The 15,390-nt window shown below is 37.2% G+C and overlaps 1 protein-coding gene and 1 pseudogene across 8 annotated transcripts in view; one reads left to right on the forward strand and one right to left on the reverse strand.

The window, feature by feature from the left end:
• The window catches only part of VPS13B (vacuolar protein sorting 13 homolog B), a 786,697-nt gene that overhangs the window by 270,736 nt on the left and 500,571 nt on the right, over window positions 1-15,390 (forward strand). The gene's annotated exons all lie outside the window — the stretch shown is intronic.
• On the reverse strand, window positions 5,275-7,287 carry LOC108637517 (annotated as a pseudogene).

Here is a 15,390-nt window from a genome sequence, read left to right on the forward strand (position 1 = left end):
GACTGTGATCAAACTTGAACCAGTAATACCTCTGAAGTACATGTCATAAGATTTCTCCATGTGGTGCTAAGATTAATTTTGTGTCTTATAGTGTTGTTTTTTTCCCCTTCAGCTTTTTTGAGGTATAATTAACAAATAGTCATGTTTTAAAGTATCTAACAAAATAAACTCTATTTATAGCCCATGTTTATCACATTTCTGATCATAGATGAAATCATGATTGCTAAATAAAGTGATTATGGAGATAAATATTTTTAGATGACATGCAAAAGTTATTTGTTTTACCTCTGCAATGCTAAACACCGTGGACATAATTAGATGATGCTGTTTCTCCTGTGGAACCATTTAAAACAACTCTATTCTAAATGTCAAGGTGATTTTGATTAGAGAACGAGGCTTGGTATTAACATTTTGAAATTTGGTTTAAATGATGTAAGAATGGTCATATCATTTCATCTTCATAGAATAATGAAGTTCAGTCATGATTCATTACTTGTGAGGAAGCTTTTTTAAAGGCTTTATTTTTCACTTATTCATAGAATGATTTGAATGTTTTATTTTTAAGTATAAATTATTTTTATTTATCCTGTAAATTTAATGATAAAATGTGATATATAGTTTATATATTTGAAATACATACAAAGTTGAGTTACAGGAGTCTTTTCACACCACGAAAAGTTTCTGCCGAATGCCCATCTTTGAGTGTTAACTTTGAGAAAATTTGCAACTCTCAGCAGGCTTCCAGTTTTTCATACTTAAAATAGACCATTTCTGTCTCATGGAAAGGAAAATGGAAGTTTATTTTTAAGGAATGTAGAATGCTTTACATATTTGAAAATAATGAGCTTTTTTCTTCCTATTTAATTTTATAGTTCCTTATTGGAGGTATAATCAGTATGATTAAAGTTGTTAGATAAATGTAGGATATCAATTTGAGCTTCAGATAAACAACAAATAATATTTGTTACATACTTGTATGATAAAAAATTCATTGTTCATCTGAAATTGAATTTAGCTGAGCAACCTGTATTTCTATTTGCTAAATATGGCAACTCTCAATGTGATTCAGTTGTTATAAAAAGTATAATTTTTAGATATATACTTTACTATAATTCTTGAGAAAAGTCTTGAAAAATACAGAATAGAATAGTAATGGTTGTTATTTCTGGTGATTAGAGAGGAGGAGGGAAGATTTTGCATTCTTTCTGTATACTCTATATTGCTTTAATACATTGCAGCATGGTTATATTTTTTCATGTTTAAGAAATTTTGATATAAATGGTAAAGATACTTTGGATTATAAAAAATGTTTGATGGGTACTGTCATAGAGCTTATAAGTTGGTGGAAGAAGTAATCACACAAGTAAATAGAAAATAGAAATTACAGTAGTCTCACAAAAGAAAGATTATAATGTTATGAGATTATACAACAGGAAAATTGACTTGATTTGAAAAATTAGTGAAAGCTTTATTGAAGTGAAGTTTGAATTTCAGTGTGAAAGAGTTAGTTTGGGCATTAACACGGTGAAGAGATTAGCCTTTCTGACAGAATGATAAGTGAGAAGTACCTTGGTGAGTGGGAGAAACCGAAGGGGAGAGAGCAGGAGGGAGAATAGCACAAGATGAAGTTGGAGAGAAAGAAAGGGGCTACGTTCTGCTGAGACCTGTGTTCCCTGCTTTCCTCCTTAATGCAGTGTGAAGCCATTGAAGGGTATGATGCAGGTGGTGCTGACAGGATCTATTTGTGTTTAAAAAAAATCATTTTTGCTGCAATGTGGAGAACTGCTGTGATCAGTGGGTGCTGCCATGAGAGAGGATGTTGGTAGACCAGTAGAGAGATGATATGGTAGAAATTCTTATGAGAGATAAGTAGGAATTGATCTTGGTAGGGAGGCTGGAGATGGAGAGGAGTAGAAGATTTGAGGATTATTTAGGAGGTTAATTTTTTGGTATTTAATGATGATGTATGGCTGTCATCAAGAGAGAAGTGGTTTTCAGGATAACATCTGACTTGCACAGTAAATGCAATTAAAAGTAATAACAAAGCTAATGAAAATTTAAAAGAGTTCTCTAGAGAGGAAGGTTAGCAATTAAAATGAAATGATGTGGGGAATTTTTGAAATTATATATGATAGTAGGAGGTGCGTGGATCTGCACCTTCATATATATCATGAATATTATTTCATATGTAATATGAAAGTATTTTAAAATACTACTTACCTTGAAATTAAGTTTGGTCATTTAGTACTAGCTCATGTTCATATACATGGAGTTGAAATGATTTTGAAGTCGTTTAATTTTCAGTATTTGTGACAAAACAATTATGATAATGATAATTATAAAATAAAAAGTAGCAGTTCCTTTCTTAGCTTTTCTTAGGGAGATATTCAGTACTTTAAAAAAAATAAATCTATAGTTTTATTAAGAGAAAAACTGACAGTGTTGATATGAAGTTTACATTTAAACAGAAGTTTTCACAGAAACCTAACAGGTGCTTAAAAGTTACAGTGGGGTTCTAGATTCAGGTCTCGATGATGTCAGAACTGATGGCTCTCATGATTCAAGATAGTGTTTGGGTTTTAGTTAATTCTTATGATTAAAAATTTTATTTTATTTTAAAGTGAACCACTGCCCCAGTAAGAAAATTAAATCTTCTCCTGAGACCAGGGCTTTTGAAATCGTTCTACTCTTGAACTTGTACTGTCAGTAACTGAACTGTGCCCCAATAGTTTCAAAGTTCAAAAACAGAGGCTCCAAAAGTTTCCACCCTATGAGCACTGGCCCTTGTCTTTCTCTACTCACCTACCTCCTTTACCACCCTATTGAGCTTCTCCTTAGTCTCTCAGCCATGCCCGACTCCTTGCAACCCCATGGATTGCAGACCGCCAGGCTCGTCTGTCCATGGGATTCTCTAGGGAAGAATCCTGGAGTGGGTTGCTATGCCCTCCTCAAGGGGATCTTCCCACCCAGGGATTGAACCAAGGACTCCAGCATTGCAGTCAGATTCTTTACTGTCTGAGCCACCAGACAAGCCCATACCACTCTCTGCCCTTCCCAAAATATTTCATCCAGTGGCTTGGATGGAGAAGCTGATATTTGTAACTTTCAGTTCAGTTCAGTTCAGTCGCTCAGTCATGTCCGACTCTTTGTGACGCCATGAATCGCAGCATGCCAGGCCTCCCTGTTCATCACCATCTTCCGGAGTTCACTCAACTCATGTCCATCGAGTTCATGATGCCATCCAGCCATCTCATCCTCTGTCATCCCCTTCTCCTCCTGCCCCCAATCCCTCTTAGCATCAGAGTCTTTTCCAGTGAGTCAACTCTTCACATGAGGTGGCTAAAGTACTGGAGTTTCAGCTTTAGCATCATTCCCTCCAAAGAAATCCCAGGACTGATCTCCTTTAGAATGAACTGGTTGGATCTCCTTGCAGTCCAAGGGACTCTCAAGAGTCTTCTCCAACAACACAGTTCAAAAGCATCAATTCTTCGGCACTCAGCCTTCTTCAAAGTCCAACTCTCACATCGATACATGACCACAGGACAAACCATAGCCTTGACTAGACGGACCTTAGTCGGCAAAGTAATGTCTCTGCTTTTGAATATACTATCTAGGTTGGTCATAACTTTTCTTCCAAGGAGTAAGCGTCTTTTAATTTCATGGCTGCAGTTACCATCTGCAGTGATTTTGGAGCCCAAAAAAATAAAGTCTGACACTGTTTCCACTGTTTCCCCATCTATTTCCCATGAAGTGATGGGACCAGATGCCATGATCTTCGTTTTCTGAATGTTGAGCTTTAAGCCAACTTTTTCACTCTCTACTTTCACTTTCATCAAGAGGCTTTTTAGCTCCTCTTTACTCTCTGCCATAAGGGTGGTGTCATCTGCATATCTGAGGTGATTGATATTTCTCCCGGCAATCCTGATTCCAGCTTGTGTTTCTTCCAGTCCAGCGTTTCTCATGATGTACTCTGCATATAAGTTAAATAAGCACAGTGACAATATACAGCCTTGACGTACTCCTTTTCCTATTTGGAACCAGTCTGTTGTTCCATGTCCAGTTCTAACTGTTGCTTCCTGGCCTGCATACAGATTTCTCAAGAGGCAGGTCAGGTGGTCTGGTATTCCCATCTCTCTCAGAATTTTCCACAGTTTATTGTGATCCACACAGTCAAAGGTTTTGGCATAGTCAAGAAAGCAGAAATAGATGTTTTTTTTGAAACTCTCTTGCTTTTTCCATGATCTAGCAGATGTTGGCAATTTGATCTCTGGTTCCTCTGCCTTTTCTAAAATCAGCTTGAATATCTGGAAGTTCACGGTTCACGTATTGCTGAAGCCTGGCTTGGAGAATTTTGAGCTTTACTTTACTAGCATGTGAGATGAGTACAATTGTGCAGTAGTTTGAGCATTCTTTGGCATTGCCTTTCTTTGGGATTGGAATGAAAACTGACCTTTTCCAGTCCTGTGGCCACTGCTGAGTTTTCCAAATTTGCTGGCATATTGAGTGCAGCACTTTCACAGCATCATCTTTCAGCACTTGAAACAGCTCAACTGGAATGCCATCACCTCCACTAGCTTTGTTCGTAGTGATGCTTTCTAAGGCCCACTTGACTTCACATTCCAAGATGTCTGGCTCTAGATTAGTGATCACGTCATCATAATTATCTGGGTCGTGAAGATCTTTTTTGTACAGTTCTTCTGTGTATTCTTGCCACCTCTTCTTAATATCTTCTGCTTCTGTTAGGTCCATACCATCTGTGCTTTATCGAGCCCATCTTTGCATGAAATGTTCCCTTGATATCTCTAATTTTCTTGAAGAGATCTCTAGTCTTTCCCATTCTGTTGTTTTCCTCTGTTTCTTTGAATTGATCGCTGAAGAAGGCTTTCTTATCTCTTCTTGCTATTCTTTGAACTCTGCATTCAGATGCTTATATCTTTGCTTTTCTCCTTTGCTTTTCACCTCTCTTCTTTTCATAGCTATTTGTAAGGCCTCCCCAGACAGCCATTTTGCTTTTTTGCATTTCTTTTCCACGGGGATGTTCTTGATCCCTGTCTCCCGTACAGTGTCACGAACCTCATTCCATAGTTCATCAGGCACTCTATCTATCAGATCTAGGCTCTTAAATCTATTTCTCACTTCCACTGTATAATCATAAGGGATTTGATTTAGGTCATACCTGAATGGTCTAGTGGTTTTCCCTACTTTCTTCAATTTAACTTTATAATTGGAAAAGAAAGGGTCTTCTTGTCAGTTCCAAGAATGAACACCTCTAAGACAAAATGATCTGCCAACGTTCACAAGACTTTACCTCCACAACCAGTTTCCATCTCCCAAGGGGCAACATTGGTAACTTCTTAACTGGCTTAGTCCATTGTTGGGAACAGCATTAAGCTCAGGCTGGGGACACTATGGCTTCAGTGTTTCAGGCATTCGTAGCTTTTAAACAGTCTCTCACTATCCTCATTCAGGTTGCCAATGACATTTTTTGAAAAGCTGCAGTACTGGACAGAATCCAATCATCATTAGTGGTTCTTCCCTTTGTTTCACTGTTTCCCCAAATGTTAACAAAAGTGATCCTAACCTATCTCCCTTCTTTCGCACCCCATCCTACCCACCCCAAATAATACACTAATAATAACACACTAGCCAAAAACTGTACACATGCTTTGCTGTAAGAATCGCAGAGTTCACACTATTGGGCAGAAGGCTGTGGGCTGTTGAATTGCTCTTTTAAGTGTCTGTACAGTGTTTCCTAGTCCCCCAAATCCCATCCTGCAAGTTTTGTCCTTCATAGAAGGGCCTTTGCTCTTCTTAACAAAGTTCAGAATCGGTTGCCTTGAAACACTGACCCTCCTTTCCCTCCACTGGGATGGGTGTGCAAACTATGTAGCATGGAACAGCTTTAAAGCACTTGGGCTGCTGTAGATCACAGAAACTGGACTGGCTCGTCAAGGGACATCTTCTCAAGCCATCTTTATGGTGTCAAGACAAGTAGAACTCCTCCTTTCCCCCACTTGAAACCCACAGTCAGATGTGAGAGGGGCTGGTACTCAGCAGAGTTAATTCTTGTCATTGTTTTTGTCATCATCCTCTGAGGGGTAGGGATGCCACGTTAGCCTTTCCTCATAGAGGTGTATGACTATCTGTGGACACTTGACCTTGGCTTCCTTGTCAGGGACCAAGTCAGTGGCATCAGAGTTTTTCCAGTTCATTTGAAGCATGAGTTCTTCACTGGAGTTTGTCACTCCAGTAGCCTGTTCCAGTTCCAATCCCTGGGCAGAGGTTTTGTGACTCTTGTTTTTTCTTGTTTGGTTTGCTCTCTTCCACCTTGTTTTCCGAATCAGAATCAGAATCAGCTTTGCACTTGCCTCCCTCTGATTTATTTGTCCTGTGTGCTTTCTTCTGTAAATGCAGAAACTCGACAATGAGGCCAGGGCATTCCAGGTTCTCTTCTGCTCTATGCATTGTCCTCTGAGAACCCCTTCCACTTCAGAAGGTGCTCCACTTTGCCGTGTACCACTGGGCAGTCTGGAACTTTTCCCACCACACACTTTCTTCCTCTTCTTCCAGCATGCCCCTCCACTTTCATCTGGTTTTCTTTTTCCCCATAGTGCCAACTTGCTGGTATAAAGGGTGACACTGCTCACAGCAGTGCTCAGAAGCACGAGAGGAACGGCTGCCACACTGCTGGCGAGTCTTGTCCGGCCAGCCAGGGGAGTGGCGGCCAGAAAAGCAGCAAGCCCAGTGACCTTGGTCGAACCTCCTCCCTGAAGTGTACCTGGCCCAGGCCAGCTGCCCTCCCCTCAGGCGAACAAAAGGGCCTCACACTCTTGCAGTACTTTCAATAATTTATTCTATTGGAAAAATAGATTCTTGATTTGAAAATACCATTCTGAAATAAGGTGACTTGCCAACCATGAGTTCTTAAATGTATTCATGCTGTTACTGTTTCTAATGTTTATTCCACAGTATTTGTAGCCTTTTTTTAGGTTTCTCTGTCATTGGTTGATCAATCCGTTTCACTTATTTATCCATCTTCCCACAGAAGTTCTGATCAGTAACTCTTTTGCCTTAAAACTTTCTATGAAGCCTAATTGCCCACAGGATTTTAGTCTAAATTTAATTAACTTGAGTGATATCACCTGTTTACTTTCACTCTCTTGACTGGCTTAGATTCATTGCTTTTCTTGGTCCTGAACCATAAATGTGTGTATGTGTGTGTATGTGTTAATACCTCAGTATCTTATTTTATTATTATTATTTGGTCATAGTGTGTGGCTTCTGGAATCTTAGTTCCCTGACCAGGGAGTCAGCCTGGGCCCTAAGTAGTGAGAATGTGGAGTCCTGACCATTGAACCACAAGGAAATTCACCTTACTGAACTTTTTAGATCCAGATCAGACATTAGCGCCTCTAAAATGCATCCACTCTCTGGAGAAACTGAGTGGTTTCCTCTATCATATTTCTCTAAATTTGTATTGCATCTTATTTATATATTTACTACATAATATCACATGTACTTTATTTAAATATCTATTCACATTAAATGTGCGTGTTCAAGAGAACTAGCATGTGATGGTCAATAAACTTTTCTTATGAGTCCTGTTGCAATAGTAGTGATTGAAAAGTCTTCGACTATCTTAATATCCAGAGAGAAAAATACATGTCTTATTACAAATCACTGTAGTAGTATTATACGGGTTGAAAGTGTTCTTGGAAGAATGGTCATTTCTGACTGGGGGATCAATTTTTTTTAATAGAGGAGCTCAGCTGCTCTTAACACATTTTAGTATAAGGTTATAATCCATCATTCTTATGTCAGATGGATTTTTTTAATTAAAAAAATTTTAAATTAGAAATTAATTGCTTTACAATGTTGTGTTGGTTTCTGCTGTATAACAGTGCTAGTCAGCCATAAGTATATGTGTATCCCCTTGCTCTTGAAGCTCTCCCCACGGCCCCCACCCCCCTACCCCGGGTCATTACAGCACCAGGTAGAGCTCCCTGTGTTATATAGCAGCTTCTTATTAGCTATCCGTTTTACACACGGTAGTGTATATATGTCAGTGCTCTTTTCTCAGTCTGTCCTACCCTCTTCTTCCCCCACTGTGCCCACAAGTCCATTCTCTAGGTCTGAGTCGTTACGCCTGCCCTGCAAATAGGTTCATTGCACCATTTTCCTAGATTCCCCATTTATGTGTCAATATATGATATTTGTTTTCCTCTTTCTGACTTGCTTTACTCTGTATAAGACGCCAGATGAGTTTTTCTTTCCTGCCATCTTCATTGTGGATGCCATCTTAGCATTCTCAAACATTTATAAATGAAACATGGTAGAAGTAACTAAAATAAATCTACCTCTGTTGTTTAAAACATCTGATTTCAAAGCTATCCCAGTAGATTATAGGCAGCCTTTCCCTTAAGTGATTTTATTTCCAGTAATTTCAGATGTTTAGGTGCTGACAGCTTATGCCATCTTGTTGTTCCTCTGTTACTGTTAGAAGGCAGGGCTCACACAAATAAAATTACCTCGTACAGTGTCTTGTGTCTTTTCTGAAGAGTTTCATCAACTTATTTTCAGCCTTAGTTTGTTTCTGCAGCCTTCCTGTAGAAATAGGGACCTCTTGGTTTACAAATAGCTTTTTAGAGTAATTAGAAAAAATAGGGAGTTATAAGAAAGAAGCTAAATTTTAAAAAGATAAAAATTATATATGACTGAGAAACCTTGACCTTGCTTTGGCTAACAAGTAAAAGAAATAACTTTTTATGTATTTGAAGAATAGATTTTTCTTCTAAGAAATTCCAAAAGGCAGATTCTAAAAATTTTCTGCAAAGGCTTCCTTGACAGTCTGGTGGTTAAGATGTCACCTTCTCATGCAGGGGGTGTGCGTTCCATCCCTGGTCAGGGAGCTAAGATCCACATGCCTCATGGCCAAAAACCCAGAATGTAAATGACAGAAGCAATAGTGTAACAAATTTAGTAAAGGCTTTAAAAGTGGTCCACATTAAAAACAAAACAAAACAAAAAACAACACAACACTATTATGCAGTGAGAGCATAATCTGATATATTTAGTTAAAAGCAAAAAACAAAAATACTTCTGTTCTTGATAGTCACACATGTATCAGTACTGCAAAAAAACTCATTAAAAAGGAAAAGCAGTCTTAATATTCTAAAGGAAAATTGAATGACAACCTTATAATAAAAGATTTAATCATATGAAACTAGGAGAAATAGCCTTTAGTATTTTAGTTCTTTGACATTATATAGCAGCATATAATGAAGAGGTTAAAGGAAAATGATTAATTTTATGATAAATAAAGATTAGTTCATTGATTTTCAAGGCAGACCTGCCTACCTAAGATTTAAGTTGAAGAACTTGTTTTGAGGAGACACAGTCTCACTATAGCAAACATCTTTGAAAACATCAGAATACACAGTACTCCTTTGCTAATGTTATCGCTTATTAAGAAAAGATAGCACTAAAGGCATTCCTGAATCTGTTTCTTGTCATTTCATTTACATGACCCGAGTCTCTCCCAAAGTCTTTCTTTTGAAAATGATTGAAAATATTTCCCAAAAAGTCCTGGATTCCATATTTTTGTGGAAGGCTCCTTAGTGATTTGTGGCAGTTAAAATAACTATGAAGAACAAGAAAAGATCTTTGAAATGTACACTATGTTATTATATAATATTATGTTTGATTTTTTGTGATTTTTTTAATTCGAAAAAGTTTTATAGTATATAGGTATGTCACTTACAATTGATTAAATGATTATATTGATTTCCAAAATGATCAGTTTCATGATCACAAGAAAATACCTGTTATTTTAACATTGTTTGTATGAGAAAATGAGATTTGACTTAAGTCATTTCAGCCCATAGTTTAGTTTCCTAATGAACATGCCAAAACAATAAAGAATTTTTGTTTAGAGGAATAGATATAGCAACACAGATTGCTTTCTAAGAATTAGTGTTAGGAAACGTTTGGTTAAGCTGAAAAATGAGTTTTAATTTTTACTGTTAGTAAATGAGAACTTACAATTTTGGGGTAAAATCATTTTTGTGAGCTTGCTACTTCTCTTCATTTTATATTTCAAAGTCTGTGCTTTCTGCTGCTGCTGCTGCTAAGTTGCTTCAATCGTGTCCGACTCCGTGCGACCCCATAGACGGCAGCCCACCAGGCTCCCCCGTCCCTGGGATTCTCCAGGCAAGAACACTGCAGTGGGTTGCCATTTCCTTCTCCAATGCATGAAAGTGAAAAGTGACAGTGAAGTCGTTCAGTTGTGTCCGACTCTTAGCGACCTACCAGGTTTCTCCATCCATGGGATTTTCTAAGCAAGAGTACTGGAGTGGGGTGCCATTGCCTTCTCCCCTGTGCTTTCTAAACAATAGCAAAGAAATATCTTAGGAGTCAAATAAATGAAACAAACTAAAATTGGATATTTAATCAGATTCCAGAGAGTGGTTTTAATTTTCATAGATGTTTTTATTGTGTTCATATGCTAGGAATTTGAATTTCATCTTTAAATATTTATTTTGAAACTGGATAAAAATTTGCCTGCATCCAGAAAACATGTCAAAATTGAATTTTTTACATGAAAATTGCCTATTATAGTCTACATTATCTTTAGAGTTTTCTTATATAAGACATTAGAAATCTGTTTGTGGAGATGTCTTTTTAGTTGCCTCTGTCCAGAATCAGAACTTTATTAAAGTACCAAGAATGTCGAATTCAGGTAATTTCAGTGGTCTTTTGAGACAAAAATCTAATTCTGATGGAGTAGTATCCAAAGTGGACTTTTAGGCTAGGCAGAGGATAAGAACGGAACAAAGAAAGGAGAAAATGTCCAGTCATGAGAGAAGGGAAGTTGAGAGTAACAGTGGATAATGCTACTTACCTACACTACCTACTCTAGTCCTTAGAGTAGATCCTCTGAAAGAGAGCAAGTGGTTTTATCAGCATTTCTTCTCCACTGCTGCTGTTTGTTGGGGTGTGTAATTTCCTTCAGGTATTTGGGATGGGGAAAAGGTTAAGAGCTCCTAGACTACTGTAACTCTACTTGGTGTGTCTGCTTCCAAGTTTGTTCCTCTGTATTCTTTATACAAAACTGATATTTTTCCCCTCTTTAATATATATAAATTCATGTTATTCTCTACCCTCTTTTATCATATTGAGAATAGAAAATTCCAACTGCTTTTTCTAACGTAAAAATCCCCTACCTACCTCTCATCAGATCTGTAACTCTGCTTCTTTTTCACTCTGTTTTGGCTACACTGCCTTTATATTTCTGTTTAGGGCTGTTCTAGTTGTGCATTCTGTTTGGAATGGTGGTCTTCCTGCTTTGTAGTTGGCTGCCTCTGTGTCCGCTTACGGGTCAGTTTCATAGAAAGGTATTCCATGACCACTCAGTATTAAGGAGTCACCCATTTTCCCCTATAACTTTATTATAATTCTCTGAATTATACTTATCACTATATGATATTTTCCTGTTTTTGTTTATTTCTCTACTAACTACTATATCTCTAGTGTCTACAGTGGGGGTTGGCAGATAGATGACACCTAATACTTACCTGTTGCATGGAAGATTGTATCAGTCACTGCTTTGGGGCTAGATGTGCTATCCATGTAATACTAGTGTATTTTGTCCAAGTGGTACTGTTTATAATTTTTAGAAACTCCACTTGCTTGCCCTATAAGTTTTATTGTAATGAAATTAGAAAGCAAATGGCAACAGTGAAATTGTATTTTCAGACTGAAGTCTGTAAAACTAGCTTTGAATCAGCATTTTCAGCTTTAATATATATTAGGTTTAGTCGCTATACTTCATTGACTGTGTTCCTTCTTCTGTAAAGTAACTTCTCATAGGGTCTAAGGTTTAAATGAAATAGTATGTTTAGGAGTTTCTTGTGAAGTACCACATTGATTATTTAATAAATTCTCCATTATCCTCTCTCTGCCACAAAGATATCAGATAACATTACCTACTTTTAATGATAAAGTAATTTAAAAATATGAATTTAATGTTATAATTGTATTACATGTTCTATATGAAGCTATGACTTAAAAATAAAATTAAATACCTTAGAGAATCTCTAATGCAGCTTTTCAGTATTTTATGAATGGCAAATTGGTTGACTTAATAATTTCTTTCAGGTTTTCCCCATTAGTTTTTTCATTTCTGTCTGTCTTTCTTTCCTTTCTGTTCCAGTCAGCCAATTTTTATTTTGATTGGGTTTTCATATAATTTGTAATAGTTTTTTAATGCTTTCTGATGTATTTATTATAGAATATGTTTTTAACTAGCTAGAAACATGGATATGTTTCCAGGCTTTGAGGACTATTTGAAGAAGAGTAAAGCCCATTCAGCTTTTCTCTGTTAACATTTTCTATGAAAATCTCTACTCCTGAATACAGTTTTCACTTTCCTTTGTCCATACTTTCACTTTTATATTAAAATACTCAGGATGTCCTTTATTCCTCCTTCTTCCCTGTCCAAACCTCTCTGTCCATAAAGAATCGGGTAAAATCTACCTTTTCTCTAGTGATTGTCCCAGTCTGCTGTATCTGAAGTGATTGCTATTTTTAAAAAAACTTCATGTCAGCTATTGTTTGTAATTAATCATGCTTTACCCTTTCTGATATCTTTTATTGTTTTTTTAGTCATTTTAGTTTTCTTTAGTCATTGGTAATTAACCAGTTTACTTTTTTACTATCTTATTTTGTGGTTTTTAAGTGTTATTATGTTTTTCAAGCTAATGAATTGTATGTTCCTATTGCAGTTTCATGCTCTTCTATGACCCTGTCCATAGGGTCTGTTGTAGCATTGTTTTTTTAAATCTTTTTATGTGCTTAATAAAAGTTTTTTTTTTTCTTTTACTCCTCATTAAATAGCCATTTATTTTATTCCCAAAGGAAATAGTTTGGTATTTTATGAGTGGCAATATTGTGAAGTGGGTAAGTGGCAGACTTATTATAGCCACATTGCTTGGATTCCAATCCTAGCTTTACCATTTAATAGTGGTAGGACCTTGGGAAAGTCACTCAACCTCTCTGTGCTGTAGTTTTCTAATCTGTAATATAGAAAATAGTAATACCTTTTAGGATTATTGTGGCTTAACTGAGAAACATAAAATGCTTAACACATAGCTTGGCACATAGTTGCTACTTTGTTGCTACTTTTTGGCTACTTTGTTTGCTACTTTGTTGCTATACTAACTGTCCTCACTGAAATTAGCATGATTATTTTATGGAATAATGAAAAAGAGTCTTTGAAGTCTGATAGTCCTTTTATGATCTTGGGCAGCTTTCTTCTCTAACACCCATTTGGACAGTGGGCATTATTTCAGTTCATTTTGGTTCAGTCACTCAGTAGTGTACGACTCTTTGTGACCCAGTGGACTGCAGCACACCAGGCTTCCCTGTCCATCACCAACTCCCAGAGCTTATTCAAAGTCATGTCCATTGAGTCGGTGATGCCATCCAACCGTCTCATCCTCTGTCATCCCCTTCTCCTCCTGCCTTCAGTCTTTCCCAGCATCAGGGTCTTTTCCAATGAGTCAGCTCTTTGCATCAGGGGTCCAAAGTATTGGAGTTTCAGCGTCAGCATCAGTTCTTCCAATGAATATTCAGGACTGATTTCCTTTAGGATGGACTGGTTGGATCTCCTTGCAGTCCAAGGGACTCTCAAGACTCTCCTCCAACACCACAGTTCAAAAGCATTCATTCTTTGGCTCTCAGCTTTCTTTATAGTCCAACTCTCACATCCATACATGACTACTGGAAAAACCATAGCTTTGACTAGATTGGCCTTTGTTGGCAAAGCAATATCTCTGCTTTTTAGTATGCTATCTAGGTTGGTCATAGCTTTTCTTCCAAGGAGCAAGCATTTTTTAATTTCATGGCTGTAGTCACCATTTGCTGTGATTTTGGAGCCCCCCAAAATAAAGTCTCTCACTGTTTGTTTATTTTGTATATATAATGCTTCATATACATGCCTAGTACAGCACATATATTTATGTTATGTGAACTCTCTCTAGCAACTCTTTCTCTATTCTGAATTGCAGTTGTATTTCTGGAGCCAGCCTATTGCTTTCCTCCCTTCTCTTACCCTTCAGTGTTTTTCCTTCCCTCCCTCGCACCTTCTACCCTTCTTTCATCCTTTCATCCTCCCTTCCATCTTGCCATCCATCTGTGTGTTTGTCTGACTAAAGGCAATTCAAGTAAGGAAGACTTTAGCAATTGGTTTAGTGTTTTTAGAACCTACATTGTGGGAAACTGTTTTTCTAAGAATCCATTACATTAAGCTGAGTATGTGTACAGAAATGAGGGAAAGTGCTGATTTGGGAGCCAGATTTTGGCAATTATGAATATCGGTTTTAACTGTTTTGTTGTCACTTGTGCTGGTGTCCCACCTAAGAAGCTTATTGATAAAGTTACTAATGATAAAGTACTAATTTTATCTGATAATAGTGTAAAATCAGTGCATGCTTTGGGGCTTCTCTTGTGGCTCAGCGGTCAGAATCTGCCTGCCAGTGCAGGAGATCCAGGCTCAATCCCTGGGTCAGGAAAATCCCCTGGAGAAGGAAATGACTACACACTTCAGTCTCCTTGCCTGGAAAATCCCATGGACGAAGGGGCCTGGTAGCCTACAATTCGTGGGATCAAAAAGTCAGATACAACATAGTGACTAAACAGCAATTGTAAAGGGAGTTGCTCATAGACTTATGTTCTTTTCATGTAATATATTGTAACTAAATGGGAAAAATGTCCAGATGTTAAGTCTAGAGGATTATAAATTCAATTTTTGTTCTACAACAAATAATAAAAACCATGTGAATTGTTAATGATTTGCTTTTTCTCTTAGACCAGAGAATGTTGTGGTTGGGTATCCATCTTGTGGGTTGCAGAGCATCACCTTAGCCCACAACTGAAGACTAGCAGAAGTGGTCTATCCAGCCAGTTATGAGAGGATATTAGCACCACCTTGTGGTGCTTGCTATACTCTGCCATTTACTATTAGTGTCCTGTCATTACACACATCTTGATAATCAGGAGAGGATAAGCAAGGAAGACATCAGTTTGGCAGTTATCTTTCCAAAGCAAATACACATTCTCATCATTGGATACTTACTGTCTAATCTTTAGCATCCCAGTAAAATTTTTAATTTGAGATCTTTTCAGTTGTGGTAATAATAGATAAAAGTACTTCAAATTCTTGGCCATATGTAACAAAATAGTTTTTATAATATGTAGTAATAATATTTGAGATTACCCTGGTAGATAATACTTTTTCTCTGGATTATTTAATATTATTATGAAATAAGTCATATCTTTAGAAATAAGTATTTAAGTATGGTGTATTTGTTGAATTTTGTCTTGATTACTCTT

This window comes from Capra hircus, chromosome 14, assembly GCF_001704415.2.
Source record: "Capra hircus breed San Clemente chromosome 14, ASM170441v1, whole genome shotgun sequence".
Taxonomy (NCBI): Eukaryota; Metazoa; Chordata; class Mammalia; order Artiodactyla; family Bovidae; genus Capra; species Capra hircus.